The sequence below is a fragment of the Ctenopharyngodon idella genome, chromosome 11 (genome assembly GCF_019924925.1).
Source record: "Ctenopharyngodon idella isolate HZGC_01 chromosome 11, HZGC01, whole genome shotgun sequence".
NCBI lineage: Eukaryota > Metazoa > Chordata > Actinopteri > Cypriniformes > Xenocyprididae > Ctenopharyngodon > Ctenopharyngodon idella.
In genome coordinates this window covers 11017681-11029996 of record NC_067230.1, presented here as the reverse complement: position 1 = coordinate 11029996, position 12316 = coordinate 11017681, and the positions used below count along the sequence as shown (strand labels likewise).

The 12316-nt window shown below is 39.6% G+C and overlaps 1 protein-coding gene across 1 annotated transcript in view; it reads right to left on the bottom strand.

Moving 5' to 3' along the window:
• cdk5rap1 (CDK5 regulatory subunit associated protein 1) overlaps nucleotides 1–4443 on the bottom strand; it is a 58451-nt gene extending 54008 nt beyond the window's left edge. The window contains exon 1 of the mRNA XM_051911553.1: nucleotides 4420–4443. The gene's annotated coding sequence lies outside the window, so the exon portion shown is untranslated. The remainder of the gene's footprint in view (nucleotides 1–4419) is intronic.
• Nucleotides 4444–12316: the final 7873 nt, after the last annotated feature.

The window sequence follows — 12316 nt, the reverse complement described above, 5'->3', positions numbered from 1 at the left end:
ATGAAAGGTTAGATTTTTGCTAATTTTTTTAATTAAAGATCAAAAGGATAAACAATGCAGATTTATTTTTACAGTCATCTTTAATCATATTTACCTAGGGTGCCAATAATTCTGACCACCACTGTAGTTACCTGAGGGGTGTTAAACTTTTTTGAGAACACATTAAATCATCAAGTAATGACACAGCCAGGATGCTCTGTCTGCACATAGGCTGCGTTTACACTGGCACAAAAAATCCTATCTTTTGCTCACATCTGACACAGATCGGAATTAGTTGCACACTAGTAATGGGCGATATAAACGATACAAAATTGGCCTACGATAGAGATTTTAATTCTATTGCACTATCGCGATAATGCATGTTGATGACGCAATCTACCCGCGAAATTTAGAGCCACGAGCTGCAGCCGGCTGCAACGCATCATCATATTCGTCATCTTGAATAAACATGGCTGAAAGCGTCAGCGAAACAGAGGAGCTCGTGAAAAAGACCGGTGCAACATCTATTATTTGGACTTGGTTTGGATTTAAGCCGTCCGACAAGCAGCAGAAAAATATACTCCGTAGAGTGCGTTGGGCAAAAGTTCAAGCTAAGAGAGGTAACACGACTAATCTGTTCTACTACCTCAAAACTAAACATGTCGTTGAATACCAGCATTGCCAGGCAATGTAGCCAACCACAAGATCCAGTACGAAGAACGCAGGACAGAAAAAACAGGAACTGATCCAAACCTCAATCCAACAGTCATTTTCAAAAGGTACTCCTTATATTAAAAAGAGCCCGCGATGGATTGAAATTACCAGGGCCATAACTGTTTACTTGTGTAAGGACATGGTCCCTTTTCAAACGGTAGAGAGACGCGGCTTTAAAGCCATGCTCAGAGCTATTGATCCACGATATGAGGTGCCAAGCCGCAAATACTTAACAGAAACAGAGATGCCAAAATTGTATGCCGAGCTCCGCGAAAATGTTGAAAAAGAGCTGTGTTACTTGAAATACTTTGCTACTACAACGGACCTGTGGTCGAGCCGTACCATGGAGCCTTTCCTCAGTCTGACCATTCACTATATAACGGATGATTGGAATCTTGGCAGCCGGTGTTTGCAGACGTCGTACTTCCCCGCTGAACATACGGCCGAGGAGACAGCACAAGGACTCAAGGAAGCGCTTGAGTCATGGGGTTTTAAAGAAGAAAGCCAAGTTTGCATTACTACTGATAACGGAACGAACGTGGTCAAGGCAGCGTCTCTGAATGATTGGACCAGGCTGCAATGCTTTGGACACAGGCTGCACCTCGCCATCGGTAGGTTAAAACATTTTGTGCATATGCATAATATTAATATTTTAATAAATATTTATATATATAAACCCACTTGGTATTATATTATTTGTTTATATAACAAAAATAATTCATATAATATTAATATAATAGTTCATAATTATAATATTTTAACATTATACTGTAATATTTGCCTATATTACTGCACAGTAATGTTGCATTTGCATTTAGAGATGTAGAATTTGCCTCTGTTTAGTTGTATACCCAATGCTATTTTAATGTTGCATTTGTGTTAAGTGATGTTCATTCAATCCTAATCAAGCATTTCAATAGTTGTAATGATAGTTGTTCAGTGTGTGTGGGGAGAGAGAGAGATTTATAGATGAAATTAACTAATAATATCTTACAAATTTGTCAACAGAAAAAAGTGTGAAAGACCCCCGAATTGACCGTGCTGTTGGCGTATGCAAGAAGATTGTGAGTGCCTTTTCATAGTCTTGGAAAAGAAGAAAAGAGTTGAAGAAAGCCCAGGCAGAGCACCATCTTCCCTTTCATCGGCTCATCACAGAAACACCAACAAGGTGGGGGTCATGCCAGATGATGATCCAGAGGGTGCTTGAACAAGAGAAGGCCCTATCACAGGTACTGAAAGCAGACAGGAAAACCAAACACCTGGTACCCACTTGGCAAGATACAGATGTCTTGGAATCTATAAGCCGGACCCTCAGCCCACTGCTGGAATTCACAGAATTTTGGAGAAGATTATGTCAGTGTATCGTACATCAAACCTGTTCTCCATCTTTTCAACAACACCGTTCTTGCTGCAGCTGATGATGACACAGAGCTGACCAAGGACATGAAAAGAGTCATCCTAGAGTACTTAAACGAGAAGTACTCAGACCCAAAAACGGTTGACCTGCTGGATATGGCCTCCTTGGTCGACCCACGGTTTAAAGATGCATATATAGCTGATGACCGCCAGGAGTTCATCAAGACCAGAGCGGTAGCAGAAATTCTGTCACTGTTGGAGGTGCAAGCTGCAACGGTCAGAGAGCCACTGCCACACAAAAGCTGCAGCTGATGGTGCTGAAGCTGCTGAAGTAGCTGTTGAGAGGCAATCAAAGAAGGTAAAACGGAGCCTGGGAAGCTTTTTCAAAAAGGCCTCCTCCGATGGCACAGCTGCTCTCGCTGACAGAGAGGCCATCGAAGTGGAGCTAAAAAGTTACAACATTGTTACATGCCACCGGTCTCTGTTTAAGCCAGAGACTGTGGACAAGCTTGTGTTCCTGGCTAATAATCTTTAGGGCCTAACAAATGACAAATGGTGTGTATTAAACAAAATCTCAGTGAGTGCCTGATTTTAGGATTCGTTGTTGTGTTGCTTTTTAACTGAGAAGACACCAGACAGTTTTTCTGTTCTTTGCATATTTTGTGTCCTTTAAGAAAATAACTAAAATTACATTTGCACTTTTTACTGTATATATGGCATGGCACTACTGTAAAGAAACTTTTATACTTTAAACATTTTCTTTAGTTGACATATATGTCCCTTATACTGGAAGTATTTTATTTATTTATTTATTTTGTGCTTTCATTTAGCACTTTATAATGTTTTCATTTGAAGTATATGTGCACTACACTTGGAAGAATTTTCTTTATTTAAAATAGACATGCCTAATACTGGAAGTATATCCCTAATTCACAGTGTCCGTTCCTTTATTAACAAGACACCAGTTTTAATTTCATTAGGAGAACAAAATGTTTAAAACCAAATGCGTTACCTTATGCTGCAGGTTTGAAATATGTTTTTATTTAAAGTATCTGTGCATTACACAAAATAATTTTCTTTGCCTAATTAATACTGAAAGTATTTTCAGTACAGTGTATGTTCCTTAACTAAAAAGACACCAGTTTTTCTGTTCTCTGCAACTTGGGTGGTATTTAAGAACCAAGGACTTAAACAAATTATGTGTAGTGCCTTTTAGAAGGAAAGGCTTTTCTTTTATTTATCTGCAACATTGTGTTGTATAATTACAGTTTTGCTTTTGCACAATAAATGTTCTCAAAACGACATACAACGTTTCTTTATTCTAAAAAAAAAAAAAAATACATTTAGCAGTTTGGCTTTCCTAAGGTTCTATGTAACCTGTTCTGAAATGGTTCTATTATAATTTATATATCGCAATATATATCGTTATCGCAAGAGGCTGCAATGTATATCGCAATATGGATTTTAGGCCATATCGCCCATCCCTATTGCACACATGTAAACACAAAAATCGACACGAGATCCGATTTTTTCGCATCCGATCTAAGCCACTTCCAAATGTGGTTTTAAAACCGATACATATCCGATCTCTGGACATGCGACCTACGTTTAAACAAGTATTTCCGATTCCCATTGGAATTCCAAGCCACCACAAGGCGAGGGCGGCACGTTTGCTCAGTTTATGTTGTATCATTAAGCAGACGTGCTTGTATGCACTCGCAATAAAAATTCGCAGCTTTATTATTGAGGTGGGAACTTTATATGTCTAACGTTAGCTATCTATTTTTCTAGAAAGAAATTGCGCGCACACATTCAGCAGCTGAATTTCAACCTTTGCCCGGTTAATTTAAGAGAGACCACCGTCACCGTGTTGTTTTTCTTATAAACCAAAAGCTTCACTGTAGCTACTCTCTCTCTCACTCTCTCTCTCGCACGTGCGCGCGCTCTCCCTAGCTCGCTCGCTCGAATTCATTCAAAAAAATGGAATTCTAAAACTGATAACTAGATAAAATATCAAAGGCAAATTACCTTTATTTTCCACTCTATATCCGTTCATTCAGAATTCGCGCTGCAATACATCCATGACACTGACAGCTGTTAACTTATCCATTCTGACAGGTAATCGTGGCCACTCGACACGAAATATATAAATAATTTTAATAGCACGGCCATTCAAAACCCGAGGGTCTACTATGTGCATGTAAAACTATCAATGACAATCATTTTGGGGCAGGAAGTAATGTAAACACAGATATCCGATACCAGTCGCATCTAAAGTGAATGTAAACACACTGGCCAAAAAAAATCGGATATGGTCAAAAGATCGGATCTGTGCATTAAGACTTGCAGTGTAAATGCAGCCATAGTTACCTGAGGGTGGTGGTGTTCTGGGGATCATATTTCAATAACTACACTGAGGGAAAAAAAAAAAAAAAAAAAAAAAAAATCACATTATGTTTTTCTCCAAAACACGTTGGCCACAATTATTGGCACCCCTAGAATTTTTTATGAGTAAAATATCTCTGAAGTATATTCCCATTCATATTTTTTAGCACACCAGAGTGATCATGAACATGAAATTGTCCAGCCATGACTTCCTGTTCCACAGGAGTATAAACATGAGAAAACACAAAGGCCAAATACCCTTAATCATTCATCACAATGAGTAAAACCAAAGAATATAGTTCTAATGTGCAGCAAAAGATTGCTGAGTTTCACAAAATAGAAAGTGGCTGTAAGAAAATAGCTAAAGCATTGAAAATCCATTTCCACTATCAGGGCAATAATTAAGAAGTTCCAATCAACTAAAGATGTTACAAATCTGCCTGGAAGAGGATGTATGTCTAAATCGTCCTAATGCGCGGTGAGGAGGAAAGTTTGAGTGGCCAAAGACTCTCCAAGGATCACAGCTGGAGAATTGCAGAGATTAGTTGAGTCCTGAGTCTCAGAAAGCCTAAAAAAAAAAAAAAAAAATTATCAAACAGCACCTACATCCCCACAAGTTGTTCGGGAGGGTTTCAAGAAAAACCCTCTGCTCTCATCTAGAAACAAACTCAGGAAACAAACTCATCTAGAAACAAACTCATATTTAGTTGTCAGACAAGACTGGAACTTCTATCAAATACCAACAGATAAAAAAAATCTAAACCTGACCGCTTCTGCTAGAAATCCAATAATGGGCTGTGGTTGGATCTTCCATCAGGACAATGATCCAAAACAAACATCAAAGCTAACACAAAAATGTGTCACTGAGCACAAAATGATACTTCTGCCATGGCCATCCCAGTCCCCTGACCTGAACCCTAAAGAAAATGAGTGGAGTGAACTGAAGAGAAGAAGCACCAACATGGAGCTGGGAATCTGAAGGATCTGTAGAGATTCTGCATGAAGGAATGGTCTCTAAACTCTCTTGTCAGGTGTTCTCTAAACTCATTTTTGATCATATTTATCAAGGGTACTAACAATTGTGTCCACGTCTGTATATGTACTGTTTAATGAAAAATGCTGCCCAATCACAACCTCTATTCTATCCAACATTTTTAAGCTGGAACAGATAGTTCAGCGAATAAGGAGCTGGAGTCAGTCTCATGAACAGTGCAGCACCTGGACAGTTTAGAGGGTGCAAAGGCTTGCAACGGGGGACAAATGAAGCTTACTTGACAACAACAGGTCCATATCAATATTTTAACGAGCAGAAAAAAGCCTTAAATAATGTAGAGTATAGGTATTTACCGGCAGTCTGGCACACTGGCAAGCTTTTTTTGTACTTTTTACACACAAGAAACGTGTTCAAAATGGACGTGCAAGCCGTTGCCGTGGTAACAAACAATACCTACCTGTAAAAGCGAATGAACATATCTTGTATCTGAGGCTAAATCACTAAATATTGAGAATGCAACAGCGCATATTATATTTTTCTAACTCCTAACGATTGGCCACTGATCGGAACCAGCTGATAATCACACATTTTGATGATGCACGCCATGAGAGGCGATTATGAAAGGCTGAGCAGCAACTACAAGGTGTGTACAATTTTCTGAACTCTTTCTAAACTCTTCCCTGTCTTCATTAAAGCCCCAGTGAAGGGTTGCCAGATATCACAAAAAAAACAAAATGATCCCCTTAAAAATGCAATATAATAAACAGACATGGCCATATTTGTTCCATGGGAACAAAATAAAAAATATAACTAGTATTACCATTATTCTAAAAAATTAAAAGACAGAATTATGTTATTATGAATAAAATAGAGCAATATAAAATGTTTAATTATGATAAATTATTGAAGTAAAACAATAAGATATTGAACAATAATAATTCCACAAAACTTTAATTAAAGTTTAATTACACCTATGAGTTGTATTTAATATCAATCAATTGAGGGTACAGGTTCTCTTCTATATAAAGAGAAGGGCTTCAAGGACAATATATTAAATAAAATTAAAAAACAAGTTTAGAATCAAATCTAAAATTGGATTCAAAATCAAGAATCGATTTTTTTTTTTTTTAATCGAATCGTGACACCAAGAATCAATTTTAATCGAATCGTGAGATTCCAAAAGATTCCCACCCCTGAACTATACCATAAACTATAAATATTAAAAACAAGAACTCTTACTTTTTTTTTTTTTTTTTTGCGCCCCATCTCGAATTTTGGTGGCATTTATATTAATTTTGGTGCCATTTTTGACCCAAGCCCCTGATAATTTCCAACCTGATAGTTTCTGATAATGCGATATCTGAATCTCTTATTTACATTGTGTCTACACTTTATTTGTTATAATAAGATGTTTCGAGAGTGTGCAAAACTCGGCACTGGACAAAAGCTCCTGTGTTTTTAAAGTGGATTCTGACTAACTTAAACACCTCTGATTGGCCACCCTGCAGAACCGGGCCTAATCGGGTCAGTCGCACTGCTCCTAAATATTTTTTCACAGTTGCACACACTAATTTTCAGTTGTATTTGCAAATGGTTAAAATGTGTTAAGCCCTGGGATCGTTGATTTTGCATTTTATTCAGCAATCATGGAAACACAAAAAAAGTCTAGGGTTACTTGCGTAACCCATGTTCTCTGAATATGGAACGAGACGCTGCGTAGCTATGACTCAATGAGCAACGCCCTTGGGGTGGTGCTGATTGTCTAAACCTGTATAGAATCACGCCAATTCATGGGCTGATGGCGCAGGCCAGACCAACCCATGTCCGGGATGGCCATAACGGGGCTACCAGAAGGAGGCGGATCCCACACTCCCTCACTCTGCAAAGGACTGCAGGGATTAACTTGACCAGACGGAATGCATACAGTCTCAAATCCTGCCACGGATGAGGGAACCCAGCAAACACACAATGTCAGGGAGACGTTCAGATCATGTCTTTATAACGTCCATAAGTTCAGATGTGCAAAATGTGTCTGTGGACATGCAAAACTGGTTCAATATCTGAACGTCTGAATAGGGACCCTCTTGGACGTAGATATGCAGTTCAATATTTCAATGTCCGACTAGGAGTTTTCTTCGACATCTACAAGACATGCAAAACAGGTTCAGGAAATCGCTGATTTATACAAATGAAAATGACAAGCAGTCCTATGTGTCCTGAGTCAAAAGATGTAAATATCACATGTATTTTTGTGAGAAATTTTATTTAGGTGTTTAAATAATTTTTGTATACAGGTGCTGGTCATATAATTAGAATATCATCAAAAAGTTCATTTTTTTATTATAAATTATTTTTAAAAATGAAACTTTCATATATTCTAGATTCCCCACATGTAAAGTAAAACATTTCAAAAGTTTTTTTTAAATTTTGATGATTAGAGCGTACAGCTCATGAAAGTCCAAAATCCAGTATTTCAAAATATTAGAATATTTCCTAAGATCAATCAAAAAATGGATTTGCAAAACAGAAAAGTTCAAGTTCTTTAAAGTATGTTCTTTTGTGCACTCAATACTTGATTGGCAGGACATATTACAGCAAATGACTTGCTCCTAGCACAAATTACTGCATCAGTGAAGTGTGGCATGGAAGTGATCAGCCTGTGGCACTGCTGAGGCACTATTGAGCCTTCAGATCATCTGTATATTGTTGGATCGACTGTTTCTCATCTTTCTCTTGAAAATATCCCATAGATTCAGGTCAGGCATATTGGCTGGCCAATAAAGCACAGTAATATCATGGTCAGCAAACCACTTGGAAGTGGTTTTTGCACTGTGGGCAGATGCTAAAGTCCTGCTGGAAAAGGAAATCAGCATCTCCATAAAGCTTGTCAGCAGATGGAAGCATAAAGTGCTCCGAAATCTCCTGGAAGATGGCTGCATTGACTTTGCACTTGATAAAACACAATGGACCAACACCAGCAGACGTCACGGGCCCCCCCAAATCATTACTGACTTCAGAAACTTCACACTAGACTTCAAGCAGCTTGGATTCTGTGCCTCTCCAGTCTTCCTTCAGACTCTGGGACCATGATTTCAACATGAAATGCAAAATTTACTTTTATCTGAAAAGAGGATTTTCGACCACTGTTCACTGTCCAGTTCTTTTTCTCCTTAGCCCAGGTAAGATGCTTCTGACGTTGTCTCTGGTTCAGAAGTGGCTTGGTAGTCCTTTTCCTGAAGATGTATGAGTGTGGTGACTCTTGATGCGCTGACTCCAGCTTCATTCTACTCATTGTGAAGCTCTCCCAAGTGTTTGAATCGGCTTTACTTGACAGTATTCTCAAGCTTGCGGTCATCCCTGTTGCTTGTGCACCTTTGCCTACCCAATTTCTTCCTTCCAGTCAACTTTGCATTTAATATGCTTTGATACATCACTCTGTAAACAGCCACCCCATTCAGTAATGACCTTCTGTGACTTACTCTCTTTGTGGAGGGTGTCAATGATTGTCTCCTGGACCATTGCCAAGTCAGCAGTCTTCCCCATTAGTGTGGTTTCAAAGAACAAGAGATACCCGGAATTTATACTGTAGGGATGGTCATTTAATGAAACTCAAATGTAAATATTCTAATATTTTGAGATACTGGATTTTGGACTTTCATTAGCTGTACGCTCTAATCAACAAATTAAAAAAAAAAAACTTTTGAAATGTTTTACTTTACATGTAGGGAATCTAGAATATATGAAAGTTTCATTTTTTAAAATAATTTACAATAAAAAAATGAACTTGTTCACGATATTCTAATTATATGACCAGCACCTGTATATTCACTACCAGTCAAATGTTTGGAAACATTACTATTTTTAATGTTTTTGAACGAAGTCTCTTATGCTCATTAAGGCTGCATTTATTTCATAATAAATACAGAAAAAAACAATAATATTGTGAAATATTATTACAATTTAAAATTATGGTTTTCTATTTTAATATACTTTAAAATATAATTCATTTCTGTGATGCTCAAAATTCAGCTTTGCATCATTACCCCAGTCTTCAGTGTCACATGATCCTTCAGCAATCATTCTAATATGCTGATTTGATACTCAGTTATGATCAATGTTGAAAACAGTTGTGTTGCTTAATATTTTTTTGGAACCTGTGATACTTTTTCAGGATTCATTGATGAATAAAAGGTTAAAAAGAACAGCATTTATTCAAAATATAAATCTTTTTTAACAATATAAATCTTTACTATCACTTTTTATCAATTGAACACATCCGTGCTGAATAAAAGTATTAATTTCTTAAAAAAAAAAAAAATTTATAATAATAATTTTCCACTAAGACAGGAAGCGTAACATTAGTGTGTGATTTACAAAGCTTTTGATCAATTCAAACGTGGCTCGCACAAGGGGCGTTATTGCGTTATGACGCAGGGACGTAAACGTGATGGCGCAAGCAATCACAAAGACGGAAGATATTAATTCTGTATATTACCAAAGACTGAAGATACTGCCACAGCGATAGATCCTCTATGTAATGTATTTAATTCTGCTGTACGTTGAGGACATTTGAAAAAGCCTACACAGGATGGGACCCTATATAGTAAAAGCCTTTGACGCAGCCACTTCAAATTCAACCCGCAATTCAAATCTCTAATCATCTGCCAGACGCGAACGGGTGCAAAGGAAAAGGTAAGCATTATAAATGTATTTTTATTCGTCATTTTGCCAGACCAATGTTTAATTTTACTAAAGATTTATATTGTTATGTGTTATGAAGTTTTTGATTGACCCTTTTTGTAAGTTTATAATTCCGTTGGTTATTTTGCACGTAAGGCGGTCCTAGTATACTGTCTGAGGTAAATTTATATTGATCTCTTTTAGTTATTTAAGTTTGTCACTTAAATAACAAAGAGTTACTCACGTAACATCACAATAATATATTTCATATTTTCTAAGCTTTATCTGGTGTTCTTGGCGCTCACGCGAGCCTGAGAAAGGCAGTCTTTCTAATTCACGAAATACTACGAAATGAGCACTGTAAAGTTATATTTTTATATATAATCGTTTATATTTGAATTGTGTTTCAGGGCAGTTCGTGAAGACAAAATCATGATAGATGTTGTGACAACCTGGACAGAAGTCAGCTCCATTTCCACCTGCCAGACTCTCTATTAACACTGACCCAACTAAATCCAAACTGTTTGTCGTTACTTAATTATCCTCTGTATTTTGAGTTGTTTCTTTTATATTCATGATTTTCCCCTGAGTTTCATCCACCACAGGAATGGTCTCATATGCTGTCATGAGCCCCAGAAGCATGCATAGAGACTCGAGCAGGGGCCAGACAGGCTTGCATCGAGAGAGAATCGAGTTGGACACCCAGGAAAGTGGTCTGCTGAGAGAGAGTTAAGACAGTCTTCTGAGCATTCAACCTGGGACCAAGAGACTGGACGTGGTGGAGAAGGATATCCCTGTGACAACACACCAAGTCTCTGGAAGGAGCCAGAATGAGCCACTCGTCTAGGTAATTTAGTACATGGATGCCCTGGAGCCTCAAGAGCACCAGAGCTGCATCCATGCACTTGGAGAATGTCCGTGGAGCCAAAGCCAGACCAAATGGAAGGACCCGATACTGGTACGCCTTTCCCCCAAAGGCAAACCTGAGTGCCATGGAATGACCTGGATGTGGAAATAGGCGTCCTTCAGGTCCACGGTGACAAACCAGTTCCCTATTTGAATTTGCACCAGGATAGTTTTTAACGTCAGCATCTTGAACTTCCCTTTGTAGAGGGAAAAATTCAGGCGATGCAGGTCTAATATGGGGCGCAGACCCCTGTCCTTCTTCGGGATGAAAAAGTAGCGGCTGAAGAAGCAGCGGTCCAACTCTGAAGGAGAAACCTCCTCTATCGCTCCCTTCAGGAAGAGGGACGTCACTTCTTGCTGCAGAACAGAGACTTCTAGGGCGCTGTTCGAGACAGTGGGGTGAACCCCATGGAAGCAAGGAGGGTTGCGGCGGAACTGGAGTGTGTATCCGAATTGGATAACGCAAAGAACTCAGTGCGACACGCCAGGCAGAAGTCTCCACGCTGCCAGGTGGTAAGACAAAGGCTGTGCGGGAATGGGCTCTGGAAGGGGCCCCGCCACCAGACTCCCCGTGTGGCTGCCGTGTGACTCCCCGTGTGGCTGCCAGCGAGAGGTGGTGGGCACAGAGCCAAGGCAGCTGGAGGAGGGCCTGAGACGTCCTCTGACCGTGAAGGTTGGCCCACAGGGGCCACTGAGGGGGTCTCTTTCATTCTGTGGCCTAGCATAGAGGCTGGAGCATTCGACACAGGGAGAAAGCTAGATGCGTCTCCTTCCATGGGTGAAGCAGCTCAAGTGAGAAGATGTGTAGAAGGGAGATAGCCTGGAGCATCTCCATCCTTCAACGCAGTAAGATGGTCTTGGTCACCTTCCTCCATTTCTTTAAGGATGTCCACTTGGTAGGCCTGAAGAATGGCCATGGTACTAAGCGCCATACCTGCCTGGCCAGCCGGCATGTAGAATTTGCCTACAAGGGCAGAAGTGGTCCTACAGGGCTTGGAAGGAAGGCGAAAGGTGAGTGGCCAAAGTGTCCTCAACCGCTGGAATGTACACATAGCCCTGCTCCACGGAACCAACCAGGCTGGTGAAGTCAGAGGCTGCAGCATCAGACGAGCGAAGAAAGGCTGCTTCCAGGGCCTTAAAATCTCACAGTGAAGATTGCTGAAAAATGGCAGCTTTCTTCTAATGGGGAGCGAGGTGGATTGGCCACTCAGAAAATGCTCATCAAGCTTGGAGGACTGAGAATTACAAGGCTCGTCAGGCCACTCCACGTTAAGCTTCTCAGTAGCACGAGGTAGCACGTCC